Source organism: Astatotilapia calliptera, chromosome 17 (assembly GCF_964374335.1).
Source record: "Astatotilapia calliptera chromosome 17, fAstCal68.1, whole genome shotgun sequence".
In the NCBI taxonomy this organism is placed as follows: domain Eukaryota; kingdom Metazoa; phylum Chordata; class Actinopteri; order Cichliformes; family Cichlidae; genus Astatotilapia; species Astatotilapia calliptera.
The window spans coordinates 6,900,627-6,909,064 of NC_137438.1; the positions used below are offsets into that span (position 1 = coordinate 6,900,627).

An 8,438-nucleotide genomic window follows, 5' to 3' on the forward strand; every position below is an offset into this window, starting at 1 on the left:
ACATGGGAGCACCGGGCACACAGCCAGGGCACAGACTGGTATCTACTGGCACCCGCTAACTTCACGCACACTCCACTCCCACCATGCACATTACTGCCCATTCAGCTCCACAGGCGCTGCTCTACACACACCAGACCCGCACACACATCACTGCGATGACGCTGTGAGGGATTCGTGTCGTGTGCTGTGTGAAGTATTTTGAGCTGCTTCTTTGTTTGGAAGCTATCTTCAGAATAATAAACTGAAATAATTATCATCACAACCATCACGTACACAGACCCAGACAACACGACAGGGTTGCTGAGGAAAGAAAAGCATAGCATGATTTTGTTCACGGTTCCATGTGTTTGCTCTGCATAAGAGCAGCAATGCTAAATGCTCACTGAAGTGGCTACACATTCTGGGTGGGCTCAGGGTCTCTCTGTGTGTGTGTGTGTGTGTGTGTGTGTGTGTGTGTGTGTGTGTGTGTGTGTGTGTGTGTGTGTGTGTCTGCTTTAGTGCTTCAATAGACTTTCCATCAGATTAAGCTGCTGAGGCCTTCCTTTACAGTTCTACCTACGGCTTGGTCTCTAATGCGTCTGGTTTCCACTGTAAGACCAAACTTGGCCAGTTTACCCTTCAAGCTGTTTTTAGTTCACCCCAGAAAATGTAAATGTACGACCCCAATTCCAAAAAGTTTGAGATGCTGTGCAACGTGTAAATAAAAACAGAGTGTACAGATTTTGAGATCTCCTGGAACCATATTTTATCCACAGTAGAACACAGAAAACATATCAAATGTTTAAACGGATACATTTTGCTTTTATATGAAAAATATTATCTTGTTTGGTATTTGATGGCAGTGACACGTCTCAAAAAAGTTGAAAAGGTGGTGAGAAAAGACCGGCAAATGAAGTAGACCCAAGCTAGAGGAACATTTTGCAGCTAACTGAGTTAATACCCTTCATATTCATGAAGCAGATGTGAGGAAGCAGTTAAGAGTCTGAATGCTCGAAAAGCTCCTGGCCCAGACGGTGTGTCACCTGCCACCCTCAGACACTGTGCAAACGAGCTGGCCCCAGTGTTTTCTGGCATTTTCAATTCCTCACGGCAGGAATTGCCTGCTTCAAGTCCTCCACCATAATCCCTGTCCCCAAGAAACCAAGGATCACTGGATTAAATGACTACAGACCCGTGGCTCTGACATCTGTGGTCATGAAGTCATTTGAGCGCCTGGTTCTCTCCTACCTCAAGACTCTCACGGCCCCCCTCCTGGACCCCCTGCAGTTTGCATACAGAGCCAACAGGTCTGTAGACGATGCTATCAACATGGCTCTACACTTCAACCTGCAGCATCTGGACTCCCCAGGAACCTACGCCAGGGTCCTGTTTGTGGACTTCAGCTCTGCCTTCAACACCATCCTTCTAGACCATCTCCAAGGCAAGCTTTCCCAGATGAATGTGCCTGATCCCATCTGCCGGTGGATCACTGACTTCCTGACCGACAGGAAGCAGCATGTGAGGCTGGGAAAGAATGTCTCGGACTCCCGGACCATCAGCACCGGCTCCCCTCAGGGCTGTGTTCTTTCTCCTCTGCTCTTCTCCCTGTACACCAACTGCTGCACCTCCACCCACCAGTCTGTCAAGCTAATCAAGTTTGCAGATGACACCACCGTTATTGGACTCATCTCGGACGGGGACGAGTCTGCCTACAGGAGGGAGGTTGAACGTCTGGTGTCCTGGTGCAGCCACAACAACCTGGTGCTGAATGCCCAGAAGACAGTGGAGATTGTTGTGGACTTCAGGAAGCACACAGCCCCACTCCCCCCCATCATCCTGACTGACACCCTCATCACCTCTGTGGACTCATTCCGCTTCCTGGGTACCACCATCACCCAGGACCTGAAGTGGGAGCCCACCATCACCTCCGTCATTAAGAAAGCCCAGCAGAGGATGTACTTCCTGAGGCAGCTGAAGAAATTCAACCTGCCAACACGGACGATGATGCAGTTCTACACTGCAATCATCGAGTCCATCCTCACCTCCTCCATCACCGTGGGGATGTCCCTGATGACAAACAGGGACAAACAGAGACTGCAGCGTGTTGTGCGCACTGCTGAGAAGGTGATTGGCTGCAGACTCCCATCTCTGCAGGACCTGTACACCTCCAGGACATTGCGGCGTGCAGCTCAGATCACAGCTGACCCTTCTCCCCCTGGACACAATCTGTATTTTTATGTTTATTTAAGCGTTATCTGATAGTATGTTTTGCACTAAGTACCGCAGCAATTTCCTAATGTTGTAAACCTGCTCAACATTTGGCAATAAAACCCTTTCTGATTCTGATTCTGATTCTAAACTGGCAACAGGTCAGTAATATGATTGGATATAAAATGAGGCAGCGTGTATCAGAAGCAAAGATGGACAGAGACTCATCAATCTTCACATTACGAAACAATTTCAGAATCATGTTTATCAATGTAAGCATGATTCTCATCATCTAGGGTACATAATATGAATATCTTCATAAAGGCCAAGGCTGAAAATCAATACTGGATGCCTGTGATCTTCGGGCCTTCGGGTGACACAGCATTAAACACGGGCATGATTCTGTGATCATGCAAACACAGTTTATGGTGCCATTCACACATGCAGGCTAAACCTCTGTCATGCAAAGAAGTAGAAGTCACAAGTGGCCGGAAAGGTCACAGTCTCCTCTGGACCAAAGGTCATTTAACATGGACTGTGAAAAAGTAGAAAACTGCTCTGTGGCCAGATGAATCAAAATGTGAAATTCTTTTTGGAAAACATGGGCACCATCAGTGCTGAAGGTTACATGAAAATGTGAGGTTTAAGATCAACACATGCTCCCATCCTGATGTTGTCAGTTTCAGGGAAGGTTTTGTATATTTATATTAAACAGCAGCACAGACATTTACAAACTGCTGTTAAAAAAATAGATGCTACAGAGGCAAAAATGGCTCAGAGTTTATGAGTTTTGCAGATTATTGCATTTTGTTTATATTTACATTTTACACAGCTTCACAACAGCCTCATAGGGAAACTCTGGCGATCATCAAAGCCAGCAGGATTCTTCCTCAGGGTACCATAGATGTCTGTCTGAGTTTTCATGGGAATCCAACAAATAGCTGTTGAAGAATTTCAGCAGACACTCCCAATCAAAGAACCACGCTGCTATGATCCGACTGCGGGTTATAGATATCAACAAAACATGTTCTGTGTGCTGTTAGTATTTGTTTTGTTTATGTTAAATATGCATGCTTTTATTTTACGTCTTAGATATTCAACATTTGGATTTTTTTTAATGTTATTTAGCAGTCTCTCGGCTAGCTTGAAAACACTACAAACCCCTCTGTGTGGAGAAAGTTCTGTTAGACTTGAGATGACAAAACTGCTTCCAGCTGTACTAGAAAGCCTTAAAAATGAATGACGACTGAGCTTAAAAAGGCAGTTCTGCTTGCTTTCATTTCCTGAAAAGTTGGCATTTCACAGATACACGGTTCCATCAGACAGTGTCAATTTGCAAATCGCACATCAAGGCATCGTTACACCGAATGACTCTTACAGCCACCAGCCTCTGAGCTGGTATGACTCACCTCTCTGAACCTCCAAGGAAATCACACTGACACACACAAACACAAACACAGAACACGCACACATACACACGCAAGGACTAAATGCAGGTCAGCTGTATCTCTGAGGACAATGTGTGTTATGTGCTAACAACCGCGTGCCCTTTCACCTGAGCGACGGAGTAGAAATCCAAAAGTCAGTAAATGCAGCATATAGCACACACATACACACACAAAGTGGTACCCTGCAAACATGCCCCGCGAAATAGGAACTTTTTGCCTTTTTAATGTTGTGTAGCTGCGGTTAGCCATCCAACCATGGCCAATGGTCTGTGGCAGGCAAGCAGAGCAGTGACCAAGACTGTGAATACAAGCAGACCATAAGAGAGCAGAGAGAGGGAGGGAGAGGGCAGGGAAGGGAAAAGCAAAGAGAGGCACACTGAATGCAGAGGCAACCAAGCAGAAGTTGCATATATGATCACTCCGAACAACAACCATCCTTCGCTTTTACTCCTTCTGACCGGCCACTGACTAGTTACAGCACTTCACCACAGCGTGCTTATATTGTAACCCCACACATATGTGCACATGTCAGGCTCCAGCTGAAAGAGGTTAGCTGGAGCAGCAGTGAGTTTTACTGATGCTTGTCCTTGCTAACAAAACACTTCAGAGGAAGAATCAGCAGGTAGGAGGAGTAATGATAAACAAAGAGATATCATTTGTTAGCACAGATGTATGTGCATGCCCGGACTGCTTCATCTGATTACAACACAGACACTAAGAGATCCATAAGCTCAGAGAGAAGCCCAGAATAAATATAATCAGTTGATCAAACACAACATGCTAAAAAAACGTGTTCTCAAGTTGCCAAGCACCGAACCTGGAAGACCAGGATGCACCAGGGGACAAATGCACGTGAAAAACAGTCAAACGGAGAGAAATCTATCTTTCCCTTACCTCAGCAGCTGCTTGTGAAATCCTTTGTGATGGAAAAAATGTAGTAGCGGGGAACAACAAATGTCAGTTTAAGAAGAACTGCTATCGAGCCCCACTTTTATGTCTTTGCAGGGTGGTGTATATTTTATATCTCTATCAGCCAAATGCAAAGTCTCGAGTCCGTTAGGAAGGTGCTCCGTCTGCCTCTGTGGGTTTGTGTAAATATATATATATATCCTTAGATGGCGATGAATAATGTTGAGTGAAAGCAGAGTACTACGCTAGGAGGCAGACAGACTGGCTGAAACAGGAGAGCAGTGAGAGTAGAGAGCAGACTGAGTAGGATGGAAGTTATTGCCTCCCAACATCAGAGCGGCTGGGCTGGATACACCCACCTCCTCGGCATACATCAAACGGGATTCGCTCAGATGCTCACAAGTATACACAGAGAGAGAGAGAGAGCGAGAGAGAGAGAGAGAGAGAGAGAGAGAGAGAGGGATCCTATGTGCAGCCTGAGATCTGATCAGATCTGATATATGCAAATATCCATCCATGCAGAGTTATGCACACATGCATACTTATAAAGGGTAGCTTTAACTTACTTTCACTGACACGCTTACACATTAAACTACTTTCTGTGTGAGAAATAAAGTGTTGATGTTAACAGTTATAGTCATAGTGTAGCAGATTTACATATCCATCCATTCTCTTCTGCTTATCCTTATAAAACCCTCTCAGACAGGATGCAAAACACGTGAAAAGTGAGAAGCGTAGCTGTTCACTTATGCTTGTGTTTTTGCTTTTTTCAGATTGCGCTCCAGTTTTTCTTTGTTCCAACTGCTCTAAGCTGAAAGAAAAGTCTCTGTTTTTCATTGCATTTCTGAGTACATGTGTGCACACAAGTGTAGCAGACTTGGACATGCTTCTCATTCTTGGAGTTCACCACTGCCTGTCGTTCAGCATGCTTTCATTTTCCTACCAGTGCTCAGTTCTTGAGAGAGAACCAGGCTGGAGGCTGGAGGAGGGGGGCTGTTTTGTCTCATGGGCTTTAAGCCCGCCACACCACCCACCTGTACCGCTCCAGCCACTAGAGCTTTGGGCCTCGTGGGACAAGGCCAACCTTGATAAAGGCCACTTGCATAATTCAAGCACCTCATTGCTCAAGTTCTTGTAAACTTGGTTCATAAACAGTACCTGAATGTGTCACATCCAGGTAAAAGAGAAGCTTTTTGTCCTTAGCATTGTTCCTCGAGTCATTTTTTTATGCCTTCTAAAAATGGAAAGTCTCTCCGGTGAGAGAGAGTATTGCCACCAACGTTTCACTGCACAGATCTCTCCAGTTATCGCATTCAGCGTCTGAAATACCGGAAATAAAGCCCTGCGTACATTTGACCCTTCAGCATACAGCAGCTTGACACGTGGGTGACCTGGCAATGCCCTCTTTATAAAATTCTGTTATAAGGAGGTGATGAGAGAAGGGAAACACACTAATCCTCCTGAATGTGAGTCTCCTGGTTAGGATTTAAATGGTGAGTGAGAGAGAAAGCATATCCAACACCTCCCCTCCCCGGCCCTCCTTCTGTAATCTAAAGAGATCACTAGCTGCTTGTTTGATCTGTAATGAAGTCACACCACAAGAGTGATTTAGGATAAACTGAACCCACTTTAAGTGAAGTGTGAGACTCTGGTAGGCTACAGTAAGTTAATTAAGAGGTTTGCTATTAAAGCTACCTCAGAGCTGGAGACTGAAGAGTATTTTGAGCCATCAGACTGAAGGATGGCGATGGCATCATCATCTACAGTCCCACAGGAAGTCTTAGCACCCCTAAAGTACTCCCATCCACTACTGCATCAGCATCCTCACAGCAACATCCCTCCACCATCAGCGTGAAAGCCACTGAGGTTTTCTGGAAGCTGAGGCACAGCAGCTCAGTGTCCATCGGTACGTTGCTGCTGACCAAGCAACCACTCTTCAGCAGCAGCAGCAGCTGTAACAACAGCAGCAGCAGCGGATCGTCCAGCCTTCATAGCGTCGTACTGACAAATGCCTGCACTGACTACGTGCATGGATGAAACGAAACACCATGTCTGTGCGGTTTTAAGGTGATGCGATCCTCTCTATATCGTAAAAAAAAATCAACCCAAAAAAACACGCCAGCCAAAGCACTCCATAATACTGTAAAAGCAAAACAGTGCAACTGATACAAATAAGCTGTAAAGAAGATTAAACTAGACGCACTCGCGGCCCGGCTATTCGGGCAGATTTAGGTTTATCAATTAACGCTGCAAGCAGGGGAAACGTAAACAGTGTCTTACCGTCACAGTCGCGGAGGGATAGCCTCGGAGACTGTCAAACGATGAGATGCTCCGGTGAAGGAGGGAATGATACTGCTGGACAGATCGACCTCCGTTCGGCTGGATAATGTCGCCCCCTGTTGGTGCAAAGTGGGAAGTGCCTGTACAATAAGCGTTTTGGTTTCTCTCCCTGTTTATGTATTATGTATACATGTAAATGGATTCCTTAAATATAATTATGAACAGCTGGTGTGGGACAAGCTTCGTTATTAAACAAAAGTCCACAAATATACTTTGCTTCCACAAAAAAAATAGTTTCATTTTAACAGCTGCAAACTATGAACTTCCGTTTACTTTTTTCAAAATAAAAGAAGAACTGGCTAATGAAAGTCGGTGGTTGCCATGTTCTTGCTTAGGATTTTAGTAGGACACTTTCTTGGTTTGTTATCTACGACTTTAAATGGTACGTGCAAAAATCTCATCCCCACTCAAGCTAAACTAACTCACTTAATCCCAGAAAATCAACCCCGGTTGTCTGGTGGCAGTGATTTCCTTACTCGGAGGACTACAGATTTCCTCTGTTGTGCCAAAAAGTGATCAACCGTCAAAAAAGGTCAGATCTGGTTCAATTCTATATGTTTTTTATGCGTAATAGCTTTGCTTATATTGTTAATAGACTGTAGTCGCTGTATAACATTAAAAAAATGCCTGTCTGCAAGTATCTTTGACTCGATTATTGTAATTACATTATAATCAATCCATTCCTTTTTAGCCACTTAGAATATCTTTATAGAACTGGGATGTTAAACTTGCTGCAATTTCTGCTTTCCAGATCTCTCTTGGAAAAGGGCATTTTTAATGTCAGACACTTTTTACCTGCTTGAAAGTGACTCTTATATATATGAAAGTCACTTTTTATTGCAGCTTCTACCTTGTGACAGGATTTTGGTTCTGTCTCACAATGACTTGATATCATTAACGAGAGCACAGCACAACAGCCGATAGGCCCAGAGTTCAGTTTTATGAGCGTTAATATGCAAACTGCCATGACCATTCATCAGTGGCATGAGTACCATTCACAGAGAATTGGAGAATAGCCACAAACAGCGCTGTAAAATGGTGAAGTAAGGCCCTGTCCTTGCTTCAGAGATGGTCATTCCCTTTTCATGTAAATGACCTCCTTGCCTCCATGTCCATAATGGTCTGGGATAACCAGGAATCCTTCAGCTTCCCTGCCCTGTATTAGCCTAAGAATACATCATTCACCATCTTCACCATCCAAGGTATGGACATTGAGGCTGTGGACAGCTACAGGTACCTTGGTGTTCATCTGAACAATAGACTGGACTGGACTCATAACTCAGACGCCCTCTACAGGAAAGGGCAGAGCAGGCTGTAACTGCTGCGGAGACTCAGGTCGTTTGGAGTGGAGGGCCCACTCCTGAAGAAATTCTATGACTCTGTTGTGGCTTCTGCTATCTTTTATGGCGTGGTCTGCTGGGGCGGCAGCATCTCTGCTGGGGACAGGAAGAGACTGAACAGGGTGATCCGAAGGGCCAGCTCTGTTCTAGGATGCCCTCTGGACCCAGTGGAGGTGGTGAGTGACAGGAGAACGGCGGCTAAGCTGTCATCCCT

At 45.1% G+C, this 8,438-nt stretch overlaps 1 protein-coding gene across 2 annotated transcripts in view; it reads right to left on the reverse strand.

Moving 5' to 3' along the window:
• The window catches only part of kank4 (KN motif and ankyrin repeat domains 4), a 106,245-nt gene extending 99,352 nt beyond the window's left edge, over positions 1-6,893 (reverse strand). For both annotated transcript variants that reach the window (XM_080292188.1, XM_026146223.2), the window contains exon 1: positions 6,825-6,893. The gene's annotated coding sequence lies outside the window, so the exon portion shown is untranslated. The remainder of the gene's footprint in view (positions 1-6,824) is intronic.
• Between the last annotated feature and the right edge of the window lie 1,545 nt (positions 6,894-8,438).